Genomic DNA, 23,429 nt, shown 5'->3' with positions numbered 1-23,429 from the left:
CACAAACCAACCAACCAAAGCACTTGGCACCGACAACTCAAATGCACAGTGCTCCTTAGGCTGTTACACAGCAGATACTTGATACTTATTGGATAGTTAATAGTTAATAATTGGAAAATAAATAGGATAGTAAATAGTTAATAACGAAGAACTCAACGCCCCCCCAATCCAAATAAAAAATGGGCAGAGGACCTGAACAGACATTTTTCCAAAGAAGATATATAGATAGCCAAGAAACACATGAAAAGATGCTCAATATCACTAATCATCAGGGAATGCAAATCAGAACCACAATGAGATATCATCTCACACCTGTCAGAATGGCCAGAATCAAAAAGACAAGAAAGAACAAGTGTTGATGAGGAGATGGAGAAAAAGGAACCCTCATGCATTTCTCGTGGGAATGCAAATTGGTGCAGCCACTATGGAAAATGGAATGGCGTTTCCTCAAAAAATGAAAAATAGAACTACCATATGATTCAGGATTTCACTACTCAGTATTTATCCAAAGAATACAAAAACACTAATTCAAAGAGATACACGCACCCCTATGTTTACTGCAGCATTATTAACAACAGCCAAGATATGGAAGAAGCCCAAGTGTCCATCCACAGATGAATGGATGAAGAAGATGTGTATATACATATATATATATACACACATATGCATATATACACATATACACATATATATGTGTGTGTATATACCTACAATGGCATATTACTCAGCCATAAAAGAATGATATCTTGTCATTTGTGACAACATGGATGGATCTAGAGTGAAATAAGTCAGAGAAAGATAAATACCATATGATCTCACTTCTATGTGGAATTAAAAAAAAAAAAAAATGACCAGGGACGCCTGGGTGGCTCAGTCATTAAGCGGCTGTCTTCAGCTCAGGTCATGATCCCAGGGTCCTGGAATTGAGCCCCACATCCGCCTGCTTGGTGGGAAGCCTGCTTCTCCCTCTCCCACTTCCCCCTGTTTGTGTTCCCTCTCTCACCGTCTCTCTCTGTCAAATAAATAAATAAACTCTTAAAAAAAAAAAAAAAACAAATGACCAAACAAAGCAGAGACAGACCCATAAATACAGAGAACAAACTGATGGTTGACAGAGGAAGATGGAAGGGATGGGCAAAATGAGTGAAGAGGGGGTGGGAGGCACAGGCTTCCCGTTATGGAAGTCATAGAGATGAAAGGTATAGCATAGGGAATAGAGTCAGTGGTATTATAATAGTGTTGTGTGGTGACAGATGAAAGCTACACTTGTGATGAACATAGCATAACATATGGAGTTGTTGAATCACTACGTTGTACACCTGAAACTAACATTGTGTGTCAACTATACTTCAATATTTTTAAAAGGGTACTTTTTTTTTTTTAAATAATGAAGACAGAAGGAATCATGCTGTAAGGAAAGGAGCTAGATAGCTTTGAACACCAGGATCTTTCAGGCACTCCTGAAATCTTCCCATGTGGGTGACCCTTTCTTGAGCTCTAATGTTGGGTCTGCCAGTATTAACGCAGTGCTTATGTCATTTAGCTACCTCTGGAGAAAATGCTGAAACTTTGTTTAAAATGAAAGAATTATATTAAGAGGAAAGGCCGAGAGACTGAAAATTTCAAGAGACTGAAAATTCCAACTTTTAATCATTGGCTGAGTTAATGTTGGGTGGTTATACGATCCTGTTACCAGCTAAGAGAACAGCTCTAGAAATTATTCTGCTTCCAAGAGAATGACAGAAGAAATCAAAGTACCAAGGAAGAGTACAGGTAGGTCTTCCCCTGTTCCTCTCTTACCTCAAGTCCTTGGCGCCAGCCAGGGTCATAAAATAGCTGTTATCTGGGGGCTTGGAGAAGATTATCTAGTAGAGTCATATAGATTTTTTAGAGCTTTTTGGACCTTTAAGATCTTCCTGCTAATCACAACTATACTGGTTGTAGATAATCCAAATCATCAAGCCACAGGCAATCACCTGAGGGTCACGGCATTAGGACTCGGTGCTCTGCTGGCTCTGCATTCAGGCCCTCAGTGAACTCAACAGCTTACTATACCTCCCACTTCCTGGAGAGGACATCCAGTTCCTCTCTCTAACCCTGACCTTAAAAAGTCTCCTTCCATGCTCCTGTCTTCCCCAAAATCTGAAAGTCATTTCCATTTAGATGACCCACTGATGTCCAGCACCACTATGTTCTACCAAAGAACTTCCTGTATCAGGGGCACTTGGGTGGCTCAGTGGGTTAAGTGTCTGCCTTTGGCTCCCATCATGATACCAGGGTTCTAGGACTGAGCCCCACATTGGGCTCCGTGCTGGGCATGGAACCTGCTTGAGATTCTTTTTCTCTGACTTGTGCTCGCATGTGTGCTGTCTCTCTCTCTCAAATAAAGAAATAAAATCTTAAATAAACAAACAAGAACTTCCTGTATCTTCTCAGATGTCACCTCTTCCCATTCCCTTCTGTTACCCCTGGGTAAGATACTCCTTAGACTTGCTTCTCTCCTCTTATACCAGCCCTTCCAACCCCCACCATTGGCACTTTCCCTCACTGGGCCTTGTGATGGAGCTAAGTTGTGGGCCAGCTGGTAAACTGGGGCTCCAAAATGGCAGATCTTCCCCCCAATCCTCTCCAAGATGGTGGACTTTCCCGCCACCCTCACTACAGCCTCCACCTCACCGCCAGGAAACTGAAACTCTCCACCCAGGAACTTCCCAATCGGGAACTGCCCATCAGGGACTTCCCCCATCCCATACCCTCCAATCACCACATACCTTGCCATATAGAACAAAATTCTGTTTTAAGCCATTTTACGGTCATTTGCTACAACAGCCTAGGAAGCAAATATAGGTGCCCAAAGGGCAGAACTAAGTTTGAACCCAAGTCTCAGGACTCCTTTAGTCTTATGTTTATTTTCCTGCCACCTTTCCACATCCTCTAAGTTCTGATTTTGTCAGAGACATGAAAAAATTCGCACTTTTCACAGCTGAAAATATAACTTCTGAGATGGAGGCATTGAAGAACATTGCAGGTGCTGCTTCTCCTATGAGTCGATGCTTAGGTCATCCAACAACTAAGCTTTTGGACTTGAAAGTAATACATCTGACTAAGACTGATATTAGGCATTAGGGAATCATTCTAAGATCTAGAGGAGAGAACTGATAAAATACAGCCAGAAAGATAAGGCAGTTGACTCCAACAAAATACATACACAGGAGATAACAATATATAACTCACAAAATCTGTATGCAGTTAACAGGATTTACTGAGCATACTGTATGTGCTAGGCATTTTTTGAGACTTCTTGATCTCAATGGGAAAAATGGGATCTCAGGGTGGCAGGGGCTAAAGGGCAACATATAAATACCTGAGACAGTATTGTCATGGTTAGGGAAATAGGATACACGTCTTGTATGTTAATTAGGATGGTCTGAGCTATAGGCATCCTTGTCATTGACTAATTGTTCATGATCTCCATAGAAGTAAGACAAGTGTCTATAAAAGCCTTAACGGAAAAAAAAAAAAAAAAAAAAAAAAGTTGGGAGGCCTGGATGGCTTAGTCAGTAGAGCCTGTGACTCTTTATCATGGGGTCATGAGTTCAAGCCCCAAGCTGGGTATAGAGTTTATTTAAAAATAGCAGTGATGATGGGGTGCCTGGGTGGCTCAGTGAGTTAAAGCCTCTGCATTCAGCTCAGGTCATGATCCCAGGGCCCTGGGATCTAGCTCATCGGGCTCTCTGCTCAGCAGGGAGTCTGCTTCCCTTCCTCTCTCTCTGCCTGCCTCTCTGCCTACTTGTGATCTCTGTCAAATAAATAAATAAAATCTTTTAAAAAACAGTAGCAATAATAATGATAATGATAATAACAATAAAACATGCCCACAAATCCTTTAAAAAATAAAAAAAAATTTGTCTAGATCTGGTAAGCAGAGTGGAGAACACACCACGTAGCTTTTGTTTCCTTCTCCAGATCCTCTTTCCATCTTTCTCCTCCTCCTCTGACTAGTGCGAGCTACATCACCAGGCTGCCTCAGTCTCTGGTTTTTGGTTAGGTTTAGCCAATGGGAACCACTGACAAAAGACTAGATATCTTTCAGTCTATTCATCAACTACCCCAGTCTTTGTTCAATGGACTCATAAACAAAATGGCCATGGTGGCAGAGATGGAAGTTATGCATAGGCTCTACAACAGGGACTTCTCACCAAGGCAAATCTGGCCTCTCCTGCTGGTGATTGCAGAATCTACCTAAAACTGTGACCAATGCTAAGTTCATAATATGGCACTGTTTTTCAGGGGCACTAGCCAGTCACTCAATAACAGTTGATTATATTGTCCCATCATGGAGGGGGTAGCAGTTGCTCAATGAACTTAACACTTATTCTGAATATGGTGTCCCTTAATACTTTGATGTTACATAGTAGAAGTTAAGGGAAGACTACAGCAATACCATTAAGTCAGGACCACTATTAATTCACACACCTAAGAGTAAAGGCTTGAGTCATCAGATAAAGAACCAACTGACCACCAGTTAAGAAACAAGATCTTAACAGCTAGGCATATTTTCCCCTTGGTTTAATCTGTATATATGTATACTTGCTAGTTTCTTTCTTCTCCTCTCTTCCCTTCCTGTGCTCTTCCATATAGGATGAGTTGATGATAGTTAACCTTATATTTTGTTTTTAATTTATAGGATATTAACGGGGGATCATGACTGAAAAAGAAAAAGGATGACCATCATACAGACAAGAAAAATGACTGATAAGACTTTGGGTCTTAGATGGTAAGGCATCTTTGTAAGAGAGATAGTCACAGCACATTAGGTATAAGCATTATATCATCACCATCATTGTTTGGAAACTAAATGTGAGTAAAATGGTATATATGGATCCTCAGTACCTAAAATAATGAACTACGTTAGACTGTCTACTGACAATTCAGCTTCCCACTTCTGTGCTCCTCTAAGAGTTAGGAATTCTGGAAAATATTTCTTAGAATCCCTTGACAACTGTTTTCTATGTTAGATTCCACAAATGACAGGTGCTTACATGAAAGTTAGAGAACAGAATTGAGGCAGCTTCTTCAAGACTATTCAGACTTTAGTACAACATCTATTCATGATAAAAAAAAACAACCCTCTGTAAAATAGGTCTAGAGGGAACATACCTCAACATAATAAAGGCTTTGTATGAAGAATCCACAGGTAACATACTTAATGATGAAAAACTGAGAGCTTTTCCCCTAAAGTCAGGTACAAGACAAAGATGTCCACTCTCACCACTTTCATTCAACAAAATACTGGAAGTCTTAGCCACAGCAATCAGACAACATAAAGAAATAAAAGGCATCCAAATTGGTAAGGAAGAAGTAAAACTCTACTTGCAGATGACTATATATCTATAGAAAACCCTAAAGACTCCACCAAAAGCCTACCAGAACTAATAAATTAATTCAGTAAGGTCACTGGATACAAAAGCAATGTACAGAAATTGGTTGCATCCCTAAAGACTAATAATGAAGCAGCAGAAAGTGAAATTCAGATAATAATCCCATTTATAATTGTGCCCAAAACAATAAAATATCTAGAAATAAACTTAACCAAAGAGGTGAAAGATTTGTATTCTGAAAACTATAAGATACTGATGAAAGAAATTTAAGACAATGCAAAGAAATGGAAAGACATTCAATCTTCATGGGATGGAAGAATAAATACGGTTAAAATGTCTATACTATCTACCCAAAGCAATATACAATTTAATGCAACCCCTATCAAAATACCAACAGCATTCTTCACAGAACTGGAACAAACAATCCTAAAATTTGTATGGCACCACAAGACCTTGAATAGCCAAAGAAATCTTGAAAACAAAACAAAACAAAACAAAACAAAAAACAAACTGGAGGTATCACAATTCCAGACTTCAAGTTATATTACAAAGTGGTAGTAATTATAACAGTATGGTACCAGCATAAAAATAGACATAGATCAACAGAATAGAAAACTGGAAGTAAACCACAACTATATGATTAATTATTCTTCAACAAAGGAGGAAAGAATATACAACGGGGAAAAAGATAGTCGTTTCAACAAATAGTGCTGGGAAGACTAGGCACCTACCTGCAAAAAACAGAAACAAAAACAGAAACAAAAACAAAAACAAGAAGCAAAATGAAACTAGACCATACACAAAAATAAACTCAAAATGGATTAAAGGCATAAATGTGAGATCTGAAATCATAAAAACCCTTGAAGAGAACACAGGCAATTTCTCTGAAATAGTCTGTAGAAACACTTTTCTAGATATGTCTCCTGAGGTAAGAGAAATAAAAGCACAAATAAACTATTAGGACTATACATTAATCTGTGTGTCATCCTTGCAAAGGGGCCATGCTAATCTCTGCATTGTTCCAATTTTAGTACATGTGCAGCCAAAGTAAGCCCTCTATTGGGATTATATCAAAATGAAGTTTCTGAACAGTGAAGGAAACAACAAAACTAAAAAGCACCCTAGTGAATGGGAGAAGATATTTGCAAATGCCATATCAAAAAAAGGATGAGTATCCAAACTATATAAAGAACTGATAGAACATCCAAAAAACAAATTATTTGTTTAAATGGGCAGAAGACATGAACAGATATTCTCCAAAGAAGATATCCAGATGGCCAACAGACACATGAAAAGATGTTCAACATCACTTATCGTCAGGGAAATACAAATCACAAGTACAAAGAGATAACACCTCATACCTGTCAGAATGGCTAAAATCAAAACACAAGAAACAACAAGCGTTGGTGAGGATGTGGAGAAAAAGGAACCCTCATGCATTCCTGGTGGGAATGCAAACTGTTGCAGCTACTGTGAAAAACAATATGGAGGTTTCTCAAAATATTAAAAATAAATCTACCCTATGATCCAGTAATCACACTACTTGGTATTTACCAAAAAAATACAAAAACACTAATTCAAAGAGATACATGTGCCCCTGTTTATTGCAGCAGTATTTACAATAGCTAAACTATGGAAGCAGCCCAAGTGTCCATCAATAGATGAATGGATAAAGAAGATGTGGTATACATATACAATGGTATATTATTCAGCCATAAAAAAGGATAAAATCTGCCATTTGTAACATGGATAGAGCTAGAGTAGAATGCTAAATGAAATAAGTCAGTCAGAGAAAGACAAATACCATATGATTTCACTCATATGTGGAATTTAAGAAACAAAACATGAGCAAAGGCGAAAGTGAGAGTGAGAGAGAGAGAGAGAGCAAGAAACAGACTCAAATATAGAGAACAAACTGGTGGTCTGTCCCAGAAGGGAGGTGGGTGGGTGGGGAATGGGTGAGAAAGGTGATGGGGATTAAAGATTACACTTACCCTAAACGGGAAGGGGGACCCTACCCAAACTTCCCCTAACACTCTCCTCAAATCTCTTCTGTCTGCCCAGTTCCAAAGCCATTTTCATATTTAGGTGTTTATATTATGGCAGTGCTCTGTTTTAATTATCAACTGCAGTGTAAAGAATTACCTGAAATTTAGCAGCTTAAGCTGATGAACACTGATTATCTCACATTTCTTAATTCAGGAATTTGGAAGTGACTTAGTTGAGTGGTTTGGGTTCATAGTCTCTTATGAAATTGCAGTCAAAATGTTGGCCAGAATACAGGCAGCTGAAGGTTGACTGAGGCTGGAGGACGGGCTTTCAAGATGGCTCACTCACACAGCTACTGGTCAAAGACCTCATTTTCTTGATGATTGTTAGCAGGAGTCCTCACTTCCTCACCTCAGGAGTCTATCCATGGGTTGTTTGAGTCTCCTCATGACATAGCAGCTGGCTTCCTCTGGAGCTAGTGATCTGTAGGTGCCAAGGGAAGGCTGACCCAAGATGGGCCACTCTGACACGAACTTTATTTTTCTTAAAAACAATCAAAAGCCAGTAGATTCAGGAAAAGCTCTTTATACCTCCCTCAGCTCTGCTTATACTAAGAAGAGAGCTATTAACAGATTCTTCTCTACCTAAGTAACTTACCCACATAATAGTGCGGCCTTTGTTTTCCAAACATCTCTTCTCACCTTCTTCCTAACTGTCTTTCTCCCCCTTTTGTCCTCAAGTTCCTATCCCTCCTCCTCTTTGCCCTTAACTCATAAAAGCCTCTTATTGCCTTACTGTCTGGAATTTCCATGTCTGTGTGGATTCCTGGTACAAACATTATTAAATGTGATTTTCTCCTGTTAATCTGTCTCATGTCAATTTAATTCTTAGTCCAGCTAGAAGGACCCTGTAGGGTAAATTATGCCCCTCTGACAGATCCAAGAGAGAGAGCAAAAAGGAAGCCACAATGCACTCTATGACCTAATCTAGAAATGACACACCATCACCTCTACTTTATTCATTTGGAGATGTCACTAAGTCTAGCCCGCATGCCGGGGAGAGAAATGAAGCTCTACTTCTGGAAGGGAGGAACATCAAAAAACTTGCGAACATATTTTAAAATCACAAGTTCTCTTGAAGCATTTGCTCTAAAGAGATTTAAGGAGGAACAAGTCCTTAGCAATTTTGATGATATAGTAATATAGAAAGTCATTCAGATGAAGCCAGTGAACCAAAGAGTAGTCGTGACACAGAAGTATTTTGACTTCAAAATTTAACAGAAATTGGGAAAAGAGTCAAGTCATCTTTTTGCAGTTTTATACATGTGTCTCTCCCTTTTAACTTAAAATTACACTTGAAAATTGCATATTCTGTCATCATGTCAGATTCTCAATACCAGCAAGGCTATTAGAGTAACATACAAATTTCATACTATTTTAACTATCATGACTACAAAAAGTATGTCACCCTTGATATTAGAGCTTCCTTTCAAACCACACAACCATTTCCTTCATCCAACATGTCCATCCCCTCTACTTCTTTTTTTTTTTTTTTAAAGATTTTATTTATTTGACAGAGAGAGATCACAAGTAGGCAGAGAAGCAGGCAGAGAGAGAGGAGGAAGCAGGCACCCTGCTGAGCAGAGAGCCCGACGTGGGACTCGATCCCAGGACCCTGAGATCATGACCTGAGCCAAAGGCAGCGGCTTAACCCACTGAACCACCCAGGAGCCCCCATCCCCTCTACTTCTGAGCTCAAGACCCTCTGAGCTTACTGCCCTCTGATCACACACCTATGGATGTGATGTGAGGGAAGAGTCCCTCCTTCACTCTAATCGGGGGATTAGTCCCCAAACCCTGACCTTCGACAACCAGAACCAGAACCGGAAATTCTTTACTGTCTCTCCTTTGGATTAAGACTTGATAATATTACCCATTTGTACCTCATCCTTCTAAAATACATATATGATTATATTCCTCTTCTGTGTAAAAATGGAGGCTTACATGGTCCCCCAATACCTATAGCAAAGTCTATACATGGCTCTTAGGAAATCTGTGAATTCCTGACATTTTTGTCTTATTGACATCATTTGGAGAATAATGCTATGGTTTTAAATGGATCTCCCAAACAGTAAGTTACACAAAATGTCAAGAACCACCAGCCTCCAGGAAAAAAGGCCTGACTCAATAAAGGGCAAAAGAATCATCAGAATTTGACTCCACCTTTCCTTTCCCTTCCGTATCTTATGTCACGGCTATGACTTGTCTTTCCCTACGCTACCTGTATGTTCATGCTTCATTGCCTTTGTTTCTGCCTTTCTCTCTGCCTAGAATACCTTTCCGTCTTTTCTGCCAGGAAAATTAGTATGCATGTCTTAGAACCCAGCTCAAATATCATCTCCTGAGGGAATGAATGATCTAAGCTGTAATAGTTTTTGTATATACTTCTAACATAATTGTTTCTTCACTCTTCTGATTAAACCTGGACTAAAATGATCATTTCAGAGTTAGAATGAGTCTTATTCAAATTTATATCTCCAAGGCCTAACATAAATCATACTAGGGTCTACTGTTTGTTGGGTAGGTGAATGGGTGTTAGCTTGGACCACTGCCTGACAAAACAGGGATAACCTCCCTATGAGCATTCCCCTGCAGACTCCCTATAAACTGAGGGCCATTTCTTCTCTCCCTAATGCTTTGCTCTGTAGTGAGCTTTGTACTTTTAGATTTTACTGAACAGCAAAATTTCAAAAATAGTTTTGGAGATCAACATAGGATCGCCAATTTTTTAATTTTCCAAGGAAAGACTTCAGTAGAAATTATCACTTACCTTCTCCATCACGTTATAAAAGAATAGTCACTTTAAAACCTCAAAAGTAGGAAGGACATAATCAGCCTAGAAGATAGTCCTTGGTATTAAATACATTTGGCCTTTTGAAAACCTTACCACATTGACCTTATTTTCTCTCATTCCATGAAGAAAAATTCCTCCCTGTTTATCAGTTCTAGAACAATGTTTGGAAACCACTGATTTAGACCTTTGCTTCTGAGAGGTGGCTCCAGCATTTTTCCTCAGGAGTGAGTTTTAGGCCTCATGCCAGGAATAGTCCTTCAGGATCTCCCTATGGGTTTCTTATTGCAGTAATAGAGAGAAGTGCATATTGAGCACTTACCATTGCAGTTAAAAACTCAGATTACGAGAAATGCAATCTTATCTTTTTCTTACTGAATTTATTTTCTATTTGAATATGTCCCAGTGGGTGACAAATATAATCTTAATTCAGGGTTCCTCTCCCTTTCTTTCATCTTTGATCCTGGGGACTGAATTAGTGCACAAGCAGGGCTAGATGAAACCTCTCAAGGTCTTAAGCACTGATGAGATTATGATGTCTCATATGTAATTGAAAAAATTTTAGGGGTGCCTGGGTGGTTCAGTCAGTTAAGTGGCTTCCTTTAGCTCAGGTCATGATCCCAGGATACTGGGATCAAGCCCGGTATCAGGCTCCCAGCTCATCAGAGAGTCTGCTTCTCCCACCTGCTCTGCTGGCTGCTCTACTTGCGCTTTCTCTGTATCTCTGTCAAATAAATAAAGTAATTAACCATTTTTTTTTTAAAGAAAGAAACAGGCTAAGGGTTAAAAAAGAAAAGAAGAAAAGAAAAAAATTTAAATACATATAGTTCGTTATTTCCCAACAAAGTTCTCGGGTTTTTTTCTCTCTCCTTAAATTATCACTTCGATGCTTTTTACTCTTTCAAAAAGCTGTCTTATGTTTTGGAGTTTTTGTTTCCCTGCTGTCCTTGGTAAGTTCTAGGCCTACCAGTGGGGTCATCTGGTTCTGCTCATTGGTTCTTAGAATCCACTTGGATATATATTTTTGATTTTACTGTGGGTCCATGCAGATGACCAGAATCATCCTCACACAAAAGACTGCCTCAGATTTGAAGTCTCTTTATGCCACATCTCAGCCATTCAGGGTTAGAATTTCTCTCTTCAGTGTAAAACTTTGATCTCTTTTAAAATGTAATGTAAAGGCCTATTTAGCCAGAGTGGCTCCATCTCTGCTGAACAGCCATTCTGTTGTTTATGCAGTAAAATTTAAACTGACCCTGTCCCCCCACCCAGGGGACTTACTTAAAAGCAAGTCTAGGAAACTAGTGAACTGGCCAACCAGTCCCAGATAACAGAGCCCAAATACAAGGGCGGGTCAGGCCAGGGGGAGACATCCAATCACTATCTCCCTAAAGAATGTGGGCCCCACCTTTTGGGTGCCTTTTGGCCGCCAATTCTGACCAAGGTGATAGGCTAGTTCAAATAACTACTATAGGGTGAATAGTAATTCAATTGGCCACCCATTTGTGACCTAGCCTGACTATGCAACTTTGTGTGTTACAATCTCATTGGCCACCTGTGTGTGTCGCTCTCTCTGTAAGAGGTGGCCCCATGGATCAGTTTGATTCTCCGTGCTGGCGTGAAATAAAGCTTTGCTTTACCTTTGCTTTGTATCAGTCTTGCTCCTTTGATCACACACCCTAACAGTAACACTTATTATTCCTTAAATATATTTTTTAAGATTTTATTTATTTATTTGACAGAGAGAGAACACAAGTAGGCAGAGCAACAGGCACAGAGAGAGGGGGAAGCAGACTCCCTGCTGAGCAAAGAGCCCAATGCCAAACTCAATGCCAAGGACCCTGAGATCATGACCTGAGCCAAAGGCAGAGGCTTAATCCACTGAGTCACCCAGGTGCCCCTAACACTTATTATTATCAGTCACTGTACTTTGTACAGACGAAGGAGCTGAGGTAATAGAAGGGTGGACAACAGGCGGAGAATAGGACACTGTATCACATTATTTTCCAATGGCTCAAACTCTCTTACTTATTTTTTGTTTAGTTTTCCTTCCTGATTCCTGCACTAGACTATAGATCTACGAGAACAACACATCTGTCTTACTCATTACCATAGTCCCAGAACCCAGAATAGTGCCTGGAACATTGGAGGCACTCAATAAATACTGTTGATCTAATGAATGAGAATGATGAGATAAGAACAATACAAAGAGTGTCAGAGTGAGAGGCTGGAAGTGCTAAAAATTAACTTCGGTTCTTTTACATTCTAGTAGAAGTTTGTATCCGTTTTCTCTTGGAAAGTTTTCCACTGAAGAAATGCATGCCTCTTCCTTCTACCATTTTCTGTGTATGTGTATGTGTGTGTGTGTGTGTATGTGCCTCTTCCTCCTACCATTGTGTGTGTGTGTGTGTGTGTGTGTGTGTAGGTTGGGGAGAGGCAGGAAAAGAGAGAATGTTAAGCAGGCTCCATGCGGGAGAAGGGGCTCCATCTCAGGACCCTGAGAATATATCCTGAGCTGAAATCAAGAGTCCGATATTTAACCAACTGAACCACCCAGGAGCCCCTTTTGTGTTGTTTTCTGATTGTTGCCTCTGGGCTATTTGTTTCTCCTAGCTGGAAAATGAAACTATTTTGGGCAAGCAGTATCACTACATACCTTTGCAGCTCCCCAGGATGCAAAGCACTTTGAGAGCTAAAAGATCCTAGTCTACCAAATGAATGAATGGATGAAACTTGAGTCTTGAATATCCAGAAAATTTCTGAGGAATGGGCTCCCTGTTGGGGGTTAAGGCCAAAGTGGTGTCTCCAAAAGGGAGTCTTCTCCAGCCTCAGCGTTTTATATCCACTTCCTGGGGTGCAGCACCTCCTAGTGGAAATCCAGGGGTGCTACCTCCTCCCTAGATCCCCCAAATACAGGCCTCTTGGTGACTCCCTCCCAGAACTACATCTTGTCATTCCTCCAAACCTTAATGTTACTCCCTTAAATGAGGCCCAGTGGACTCTGGCAGGTCCCTTCTAGTAACCCCAAGGACGGACAAGGTGAACAACGAAGGGCTACATTCCAGCCAAATGTTCTAGAGAATAGCTCTACTTCTCAAACTTGAATGTGCAGATAAATCACCTGGGGAGGATCTTGTTAAAATGAAGATTCTGATCTGGTAGTTCTGGGTGGTGAACCAAGATTCTGAATTACCAAACACCTTCCAGGAGCTACCAAGGCTATTGGCCCAGTCTGTACTGCACCTCTGTGGTGGCCAGTGATTAGAGCAACAGAAGCCCCCAGTGCACCAGGTGTGACCCATAAGCCATGTGGTTGGCTGTTTACGCAAACATTCTGAAGTTGATAAATTACAGCTGTCCCCTTCAAGGATTGCCACTTAAAAGTCAACACACTGGGGGTACCTGGGTGGCTCAGTTGGTTAAGCCTCTGCCTTTGGCTCAGGTCATGATCCTGGGGGCCTGAGACTGGACTCCGCATTGGACTGGGCTTTACATCCCGCTCTGGCGCCAGCTCCCAAATAAATAAATAAATAAAATCTTAAAAAAAAAAAAATAGCATACTGTATGTTAACTACACTGGAATTAAAATTAAAAACTTAATAAAAATAATGTTTTTTAAAGAAGCCAACACACTGATACCAAAAAGTATTTTGCTGGAAAGTTGCCAAAAACATTTTTGGAATTGTTGCTGAAGCTTGTTGCACCTTAAAAACTCAGTTTTTCTTTTTCTTTCAAGGTGGATTTAAAAGCAGTCAAAAAATATGTCAAAATAAAATGTGACCTTAAATATTGAGATGGATTTACTTGTATGACTTGTAAATTAGGCCTGATGGTAATCCCCAAACAAGAGTTCCAAAAATATTTGGGGCAGCTGATTGGAGAAAGTGGAATGTCTCCTTTGAAACACAACACTCCTTTAGATTGTTAGTCCCACTTCATTCCATTTTAAGGAGCTGATTTCATTATTAGTCTATTTAAAACTTAAATAGGGCTTAGTGAGTGGCAGGCACTGTTGCTTTACAAATATTAACTTATTTAATTCTCATAAGCCTGCTTTTATTCCCATTTTACAAAGGAGAAAACTGAGGCACTGAGATGTTATGTAGCTTACCTAAAGTTATCCCGCTAATTAATTCAAGAGTCAAGACTCAAACCTTGGGGAGCCTGCTTCTAGGTGTCACTGGCTTAATTAAAGCCATGCTAACCTTTAAAATTAGAGTTAAGACTAACCTAAAGAGTGTCAGCTACTACAGAGTCCATCAGAGGAAAAGAAAAAAATTAAGTGATTTACAGTGGAGACTAGGAAACCTACAAAAAATAACAAATCCAACTCAAACAGAAATAGCTGGAGCTGGAATGTGTGAATCGACACAGGTCTTACATCTCCTGCCTCCTTCCTGGTTCTGATACCTAGAAAAGACCTCGAGGTGGAAGGGAGAGCAAGTTCCCAGATTGACTTTATGCTATTCTATTCTCTCGTGTCCCGTTTTGTGGCTTTAAACTCCTCAAATTTAGGGAACTGGGAGCGGGGAGACCCTAGGAAATTACATCTGCAGTAGTGTCTTGCTTTTTACATGCTGTTCAGTGAGTCTTTGCTGATGGATTGTGGGTAGAGGGGGCACAGCCCCAGGGAAATGTCCATCTCTTTCAGGAATGCTTCCTGACTTGCTCTGCCACCTCCAGATCCCCTGAGGAGCTGGAGAGGCTCATTCCTCACTCAGTCCTATCTCATTCCCTCCTTGGCAGTGACCCCGGTCGCCAGCAGCCACCTGAGAGCCAAATCCAAAACTCACTTCGATTTTGTCCAGTGCCAAATGACAGACCCGAATTTGGGAGGCTCAGATTTTTTAAGTGCACATAAAACAAACTAACAAATGAAGTATGCTTTAAATCTGAGGTAGATTTGAGGGGGAGGGGGGAAGAGCCCTCCAGGAGAAAACACCCTCGCACCTAGGAGGCTGTGGAAGCGGAGGCTACAAGCCCCACATTAGCACCTCTCACAGGGGCTGTGGGAAACAGTGCCTCTAGTGTGGTCATGTTTCTCACTGGTCACAAGATCTGAACCAGAAATGGTTCAGCGTATTGTGCATTCTTCTAACGCCCAGGAAATGTTTGCCCTTTGTTCCTATAAGCCCTCCACTCCAAGTATTGAAGTTGTAGCCGGGAGAGGCTTTTCTGAGGACCTGGTGTGTACGATCTGACCACTGACAGTGGAGGAAACGAGGAAAGAGAAAAGTACCACACAGAACGAAGTCCTAAAATGATCACACAGCAGAGAGGATTGGAGGTGGGCCGCTCCCCTCGCACTTAGAGAATTAAAGGAGTAAAGTCCTAGAAATCCGCAGAACTTTTGTCCACTTTGGCCGCATTATAATTTCGGCCCTGCCCTAACCTACTCTCTAGGAGGCAGTCGGGGCACAACCACGCGATGCAATGTGCTTTCCCCAAAGCTAAAAAGGCGCCCTTGCCGTGCCATTGTTCCCACAATGCCGTGACTCGGATTCGAACCGAGGTTGCTGCGGCCACAACGCAGAGTACTAACCACTATACGATCACGGCGAGCTACCGGGACGCCACGGGAATTGGGCTCCCGCGAATGGGCCTTCAGGTCTAGCCGGCCGCCGCCTTAGTCTTCCAATATCTCCCGTGGTCTGCCAGGCCTGCCTGGCCCTCGCGCTGACCCCGAAGCGAAATTGGGGTGCCGTTGTTCTCCTCCGCGGGTCTCCGCCGGTCGTGCGCAAGCACCGTGAAAGAAAGGACTGATAAGTGCTTGGCAAACGAAAGGATTCCGTCCGAGGAGGACGAACATGACGCCCCGGGGTCGTCCCTCTCACACCCACCGTGCCCGGCGCTGACGCAATCTGAGAGGATTCTGGCTGGGAATGGGGCTGTCTCTCGAATTCTACAACAAGAAGGAAACATTAGTTCCAAGCACCCGCACTCCCTCCTTCAAGGCGCGGGGGCCAGGGAGAGCTCCAGCGCAGCCGCCAAACCCCTGAAGCGGCGGGGTCTGGCCGGCGCCGAGCGCGGATCGCGACCGAGAACGCACGGAGATCTGTGCGTCTGCTTGTGCGCGGGGAACAGCAAAGCTAGGGATCCGCAGGAACCGATAGTGACGTGACAAGGGGGCGGGGCTTTCAACACAGAAGAACTCAGGCGAGGAAACCGAGGGCCGAATCCCCAGTAGCTCGCCGTGATCGTATAGTGGTTAGTACTCTGCGTTGTGGCCGCAGCAACCTCGGTTCGAATCCGAGTCACGGCATTGCGACAGCAATGGCACGGCAAGGGGTTCGACTTTTATCGCTGTCCTCCATTTTTTTTTTATTTTTTCCCGAATTTGTAATAACATTCTCGAAAATGGATCCCAATCCCCTTTGACAGCTGGAAACTAGGTTTACGTCACGCCAGCTCTGGCTAAATTGGACTTCCGAAGAATATAGGCTACCGTTTACGAGTCCTACCCGCGATACCGTTCAGTGGGGACAAAGCACAGTGCTCTCGTAAGACTGATAATTGTCATAGACATATGTACGAATTTCCATGGCAGCGCTGGAAAAGGACTCCCAAAAATAATAGGAAGAGAAGGCCTCGCAGAGGTGACTTTTGAAGTAGCTCTTAAAGGCAGAGAAGGAATTTGACGAGCAGCCAGGATACTCGTGTGCAAAGGTCTGAAGGAGGTCTCAAAAAGGAACTATCTGCAATTCTTTATAAATCTTCCTCCTCCCCCACCTCTGAAGGACCTGTTGAGTGAATAAATGCAAGTAATTCAGGAATGGGAAATGACACGGAGGGCCAAGGGATGAGCTGGAAAAGGTGGGCGAATCTCCCCGCAGTCTGTGGGTGGGGGGTGAGGGGTGGAGGAATGAAAGGATTCAAATCGTGTTTGGTAGCATCCCCCCCTTGACTCTGCAGGGGATGGGCGTGATGATTAGAGCAGATAGGCGGTCGCGGTGGATTCTCTCCTTAGAACCAGTGGCACGTTCTCACTGTAGCAAAAGGCCTCTGCGGGCTGTGGACTCGGCCTGGTTCTAGGCGCCGTGGGGGCGGGAGCACCGATGGACAAGAAGAAAACCCGGACTGGTGCTTGCTGCCGCGCGGGGTACAAGCGAGGGGGCCACCGGCTCGGGCGGCGGGAGTACTGTAAGGGAGGAGTCCGGGCGGTCCCGGCAGGAACGGAAGCTGCAAGGAAGTTGGCGGGAAGAGATCAGCAGGGCGAGACGCATTCACTGAACAACTCCTGCGTGACCAACCGGTCCTGGGGGCGTCCATATCCTCCAACGAGGCGATGGTGGGTCACTTCTAGGGGAATCAGCAGGGACACGAACCCCTTAGTAGCGTCCCCAACAGACCCAGGTCGCTGGAAGGACCTCCCAAGCATAGCAGATGGGCATCTTCCTAGGAGAGGGAATTACAACTTGTGAACATTGAGTTCCGGCCAGTCCCGTCCCTGCATACCCAAGTGTTCCCCCCTAAACTCTCACCTTATTCACACAGAACCCACCCTTCCCCACCGCAACATAACCACTTTTGTTGCTAAGGAACCAAAACCTGAGAGAACCCGAGCAACTGTCGAGAGCCCATGCGCCTGCGCATTCTCAGATTCGGTTTTAGGCTGGAACTCCGCCCCATAGGTGGGTCTTTTGGTGACGTGCACAGTGGGAAGGCCTATGACTATTGAAGAGGACAATCAGAAAGCTCTTCTTACAGGTCCCCGGTAGCTCGCCGTGATCGTATAGTGGTTAGTACTCTGCGTTGTGGCCGCAGCAACCTCGGTTCGAATCCGAGTCACGGCATTGTGGGAACAATGGCACGGCAAGGGGCTTATCTTTTTAAATTTTTCTTCTTGCAGCGAGGTTCTACAGAGACATAATTCGCTTTTTTGAGATGAACCACCGCGTCTTTCTGCCTTGAAGAGTAAGCCACCCTTAAGATCGCCACCTCCAGTAACTCCAACTTAACACTATGAATTCAGTTTCACAGCAGTTATAATCCCTTCCCTCCCGAAGAAACTGAAAATCGGTATCTAAATCATTCTACAGCAGCAAAACAGCGACCCCGTGACCTTGCGATTTTCCCTTTTATGAATTTTTTAAAAATTGAGTTGTTTATGTTTAGAGAATACATGCGAACAAGTCCAGTGAAAAGTAAGTCTCCTCATTCTTCAGTTCATCCACCAATTATTGCAGTTTTCTTCATACCTTTCATGGTAGTCCTTGTATGAACAAACATTTATACAGCATATTTGTGTAAAAATATATCCCCCCCCTTCTTGCATAACACAATGACCTCTTCCCTTCCTTGCCCTCATCCCTAGAAGTCAGGAAGAACTTGAGGTGATATATTTGCACTAATAGGCAATCTCCTTTTATAAGGAAGAGTACACATACAGGGAGGGAGTATCCACCCACCCACCCTGTCCTTTTTGTCTCTAGGCCCTGGATCCTGGCTGGGGCAGGTGAGGGATGGCTGGGTTGGTGAGACAGAGGAACGAGATTCCTTATTGTGCTTATAAAAACCTTTGGATCTGAGCCTGGGCTCTAGTGAGAAGCAGTCCTGTTTTGATTTCATGCTGGAAGGGCAGGGGTAACATCCTAGGTTTGGGGTTGGGAAGAGTGACTTGACTTGGTAGTCCATTGGGAGACCCTTCACTTCAACTTCTCTGTTATTTTATTATGAGGATCAAACTTAAATTATAGGCCACTAGAGTTAGAAAATTCAAGTTAATCAAAGGCAGAACTGAATGTTACTATGTATATTTTCCAAGCATACATAAATATTTGAAGAGAGGCTTCTTATGGTGTCCATAAATGAGTGAAGTGGGCCAGTTTACTTCATGATTGTATCTTAGGTTGTATTCTTTCAAATACATATTATTTTCATATCAGACAAATAGAAAACGTGGCCCAAATGAAACTCCATCTATATCTAGAATCTCAAAGAACAGAGTGCATGTGTGAGTATACTGAGATATGTTTGTCCTCTCAAGTATGCTGTATAAATGTTTGTCCTCTCAAGAACAGAGATGGGCCTGAGGCAAGGCTGGAGACAGAAGGCAAGGACCAGTCTTAGGAGAAGGCAAAACTCAGAAGGGATCAGAACTCAGGAGAGGACTGGGCATCCAAATTTAGATAAACAGAAGTGAGGACACCCCACTTAGTACCTACTAAGAAAAGTAAGGGCTAAAGATGAGGCCTTAGGACCTACACAAATTTAGGAGGTTAAAGGAGGAAGAAGGTGTGGCCTAAAAGAAAGGAGGAGAACCATAACGGTGTCATTTAAGGAAAGTTTGGGAGAAGAAGGTTTCAGGGATGGAGGTCAGCAGATTCAGGTACTGCAAAGGAGAAAGAGGAGTAAGATAAAATTACTGGGTTTGACACTTAGAAGTCATTGTTGACTTTAAAAAATCTTCTATGAGAGCAACTAGGCAATGTGTACCAAGAGTCAGAAAAAGAATGTACATCCTTTTCCCCAATAATTCCATTTCTGGGAATCTTGCTAAAGGACATAATCGTAACTTGGAAAAGGAATCTGTATAAAGATGTTTATCACAGGGTAATTTAGAAAGAAAGAGAGTGCAAATATCCTGAATGCTCAACAAATAAGGTAACATTGAGCCAAATTAAAATGTTAATTTGATGAAATATTGAATAGTCTTTTTTAAAGTATCTAAAGTACATAAATGAAGTTCTAGGTCAACTTTTAAATACCACTTCCAACCAAAAGGAGTAAGGTTTTCTTAAAAAAAAAAAAAAAAAAAATGACTGATTACGGGTCTCCAGCAGGACAATTACAAGTCTGAAATATTTTCTGTAAGGAAGCAAGTTAACTGCTTAAAGATTGATGGAATCAAGTCAAAAGGACACAGAGGCCTCTTTAAAGGGCCCCTATTAGCCAAATTTGGGATAATTTGAGCATCAAAAAGTAACAACAGTAATAACAATAATGGATTATATCACACTGAAAAAATAGACATGTAGATAAATAGATAATTTTTTAGACCATTGGGATGAAAGAGAGAGAGAAACAGAGAGACAGAGAAGCAAGCAGCAGTTCTTTGTTACAAGAGAATGCCAGCAAATGAATGCAGAAGAAATGACAGAATTAGAGTCACCATTTTGCAATCCCCCAGCATCATAACAAATAGGAGATATATCATCAATGGAAGTTAAAACCACTGGGCAAAATATTGTTGGGAACAAATAATCAAAGGTCTCAGGATATCCCACCACAGCTTACTTTAAATTGTAAAGGAAAGATGTGGTGGACTCCAAATGAACCAAGTGATTAATCCCACATCCCCAATGAAGAGACAAATGTGCGCTACCGGTCTACCAGTGTAATTCAGTGGGAAGTCCACAACATCGCCTATGCAGTAGTCCTTTCCAAAATGTCTAATCAGAATTGAATCATGAGACAATGAGAAAACCCAGAATGTGGGACATTCTACATGACAACAGCTCTGGATGCTTCATAATGATCAATGTCATGAAAAATTAACAACAATAAAATGGGGAACTATTCAAGATTTAAAAAGACTAAGGAAACTTAAACAAATGTAATGGGAGAGCCTTGATTAAATCCTGAATCAGGACAAAAAAAATATATAAAAGATATTTCAGTAAAATGGAAAAAATTTAAAACGGACTACATAATAAATAACACTATTATGGATGTGTCCGAATGGCTCTATAGAAGAATTCTTCATTTTTAGGAAATGGCTGCTGAATTATTTAAAGCAAAAGTGTCTTGATGTTTGCACCTTGTATCAAACGGTTAAGGAAAAAAGAGAAAGGGGTAGAGAAAATGTGGCAAAATGTTAAAAAGTAGTGAATTTAAGTGAAGGGTATATAGATTTCCACTGTACTTTCTTTAAACTTGTCTATAAGTTTGACATTTTTAGAAAAATGGAAGAAAATAAAGCTTACATAATAAAAATGGGGAAAGTATGCAATGTTAAGTGAACAAAAAATAAGGACATAAAATTGTGTATACCACAATTATAGCTATATAAAAATAAGAACAAGAGAAGTGATCTTTATTCATTTGAACATTTGTTAAGATCCTGCCAGCTCTGCATTAAGAGATGGGAGGACCCTGCTCCCCTCCAAAATCCAGATTTTATGGTGTAATGCTTAAAATGCAAGACTTTGGATCTGGCAAACCTCATCCAAGTCTCAGAGAGCCTTACCATGATGACCTCACCTCTACATCCTGGGTTCCTAGCAAGCTGCTTGGCCCCCACGAGGTGTTCAACAGACTGCTTCCAGGAGTCCACACTCTGGTGAGGGAAGAAAGTGCATTAACAAATCATTTAAAACAACGGGAAGTGCAAGGTACACACAGGGTATTCATTTTAAAATTATCATTTAAATTCTACCTTTATGGTATCACCCCACCCCCATCTAACATTTTTTCCTATTCTTCTCCACCAGGAATCCTCCCCTTCTTTATGCTGCTTCCTACCTCATTGCCTTGGCTCAGTTCATGCTGACCTCATTCATAGCTTAGAGTAACCTTTGGCTCTTTTGCTTCAAGTGCCCAAATCCTACCCAGCTCAGGTCTACCTCCCCCATGAAGTCTGCCATCTTTTGTATAGATTTGATTGATTCCATTCCTCTGAGCTGTCAGCACCTTAACTCCCTACTTCTTAAACAAAGGTGGCTTCATTTGACACCTACTATTATAAGCATTTTACAGGTTTCAAAGCCTGTTCATTGTCCATCATCTCCCCTAATCCTCCCATAACAGTTATTATGCCCTTTGCAGCTATAACAAAAGTGAAGGTCGCTTGCATTGAGTAACTTGCCCAGAGATCTGGCTAGAGCCTGCAACCACTAGATTCCTGAGTCAGTGTGTCCCACAACCCTACTGCTCCAAACATGTGTGTATGTTTGGGGATGGGGGTGGGGACCAGCAGCATCTGTATAAACCTGTGAACCTATTAGAACCACAGTCTAGGACCCCACCCCAGCTAGTCCTACAGAACCAGAAACGGCAATGTAACAAGTTCCCTGGTGATTGTGTTCACATTAAAGTTCGAGAAACGCTGTCTTATGGTGCCAGCTAGAGTTGGCACAAAGCTGAAACCCAACCAATGTTTGGAGACCTGGGCCCTGGGACTTCTAGGGGATTTGCAGTTTTGCCATCACATCTTTCTTTACTCCCCCCACCTCTGAGACCCCTTCCCTTTGGGGCCTAATGTGGCTCTTTGCTCCCTCCCATGCAGATTCGAGCCCAAGGGTGAGACAGACTCTGAGGCAGTGCCCTGGGGGGATGATGATGAGGCAAAGCTGCCACCTTCCCAGCAGAGCCAAAAGCAAATGTTGGCGTTTGCTTCAGGGCTACATTATTTCTGTGGAGAAACTGGCTTTATTTCTAAGACAAAAATGCCTATGGCTTGAGCATCAGAGCCTGGAGAGGATAAGGGGTTTGTGATAGAGGACATTGGAACTGTTTCTAGACTTGATTTATTGACTTGTCTGTTTCTATTCTGTCACTAATCTGATTGACAATGAAACCTGGGATTTGACTTTAAGGGATTTCTGCGTGTTTGCATGCTGCCATCAGGGCGGGGTGGGCCCGCTCTAAGCTGCCGTGCCTGGGTTCGAAGTGTTCATATGACGGCTGTTTGCATGTGAGGAGGGCGTGTGTGGAAAAGACACGGGAGAAGTGGGTGTCACTAGAGAGTTGATTATCTGTGATGTGAGATATGTCTGCCTGGATGGGAAGCAATGCAGTGGGAGCAGCTGGATGGGAGGAGGTAGGTGGGGCTCCCGTGGTACACAGAAGAGGGGATTGTTACAGACACATCTGTAATAGAATGTTACAGGAACAGCCCCATCTCTCGCCTTCCCTAGCTTTTCCTCTTGGGATATTTCCCAGTTAGGAGTCCTTGGGGGAAGGGAGGGGAGGGACCGGAGGAGTCCGAGGGCTGGGAACCCAGGGGTGTGAGGCGCCGCGTGTGAGCTGCGATCTGGAGAAGGGGAACAGATGGAGACAGGTGCGCCCCCACAGGGGCACGTGTGGAGACACGTGGAGGATTCACCTTCAAGTCCAGGATTCGCATCGCCTGCCTTGGGGTCGCCCACTTACTTCTCGTACGTCCACACCAGCTGGAAACCCGCACTCCCTCATCTCTTCCCTGCCTGGGGGAGGTAGACCCCGATAGGGAGCGGAACCCCGCCCCTCCCTTGTTACTGACGAGCCCCG

At 42.5% G+C, this 23,429-nt stretch overlaps 1 long non-coding RNA gene and 4 other non-coding genes across 5 annotated transcripts; 2 read left to right on the top strand and 3 right to left on the bottom strand.

The window, feature by feature from the left end:
* Positions 1-6,332: 6,332 nt before the first annotated feature.
* On the bottom strand, positions 6,333-6,436 carry LOC132000430 (U6 spliceosomal RNA). Its single transcript, XR_009399304.1, has one exon. It is a non-coding gene; the product is annotated as a U6 spliceosomal RNA (small nuclear RNA).
* Positions 6,437-15,707: 9,271 nt separating this feature from the next.
* TRNAH-GUG (transfer RNA histidin (anticodon GUG)) lies at positions 15,708-15,779 on the bottom strand. Its single transcript has one exon. It is a non-coding gene; the product is annotated as a tRNA-His (tRNA).
* Positions 15,780-16,410: 631 nt separating this feature from the next.
* TRNAH-GUG (transfer RNA histidin (anticodon GUG)) lies at positions 16,411-16,482 on the top strand. Its single transcript has one exon. It is a non-coding gene; the product is annotated as a tRNA-His (tRNA).
* Positions 16,483-16,542: 60 nt separating this feature from the next.
* Positions 16,543-23,415, bottom strand: LOC131999720 (uncharacterized). Its single transcript, XR_009399095.1, has 3 exons — positions 23,266-23,415; positions 21,423-21,498; positions 16,543-17,615 (listed from the first exon to the last, which is right to left on the bottom strand). It is a non-coding gene; the product is annotated as an uncharacterized LOC131999720 (long non-coding RNA).
* Positions 17,942-18,013, top strand: TRNAH-GUG (transfer RNA histidin (anticodon GUG)). The gene has a single exon. It is a non-coding gene; the product is annotated as a tRNA-His (tRNA).
* Positions 23,416-23,429: the final 14 nt, after the last annotated feature.

The sequence above is a fragment of the Mustela nigripes genome, chromosome 13, assembly GCF_022355385.1.
Source record: "Mustela nigripes isolate SB6536 chromosome 13, MUSNIG.SB6536, whole genome shotgun sequence".
NCBI lineage: Eukaryota > Metazoa > Chordata > Mammalia > Carnivora > Mustelidae > Mustela > Mustela nigripes.
Note: the sequence above shows the minus strand (reverse complement) of the source record. Positions and strands in the feature narration are given on the sequence as shown.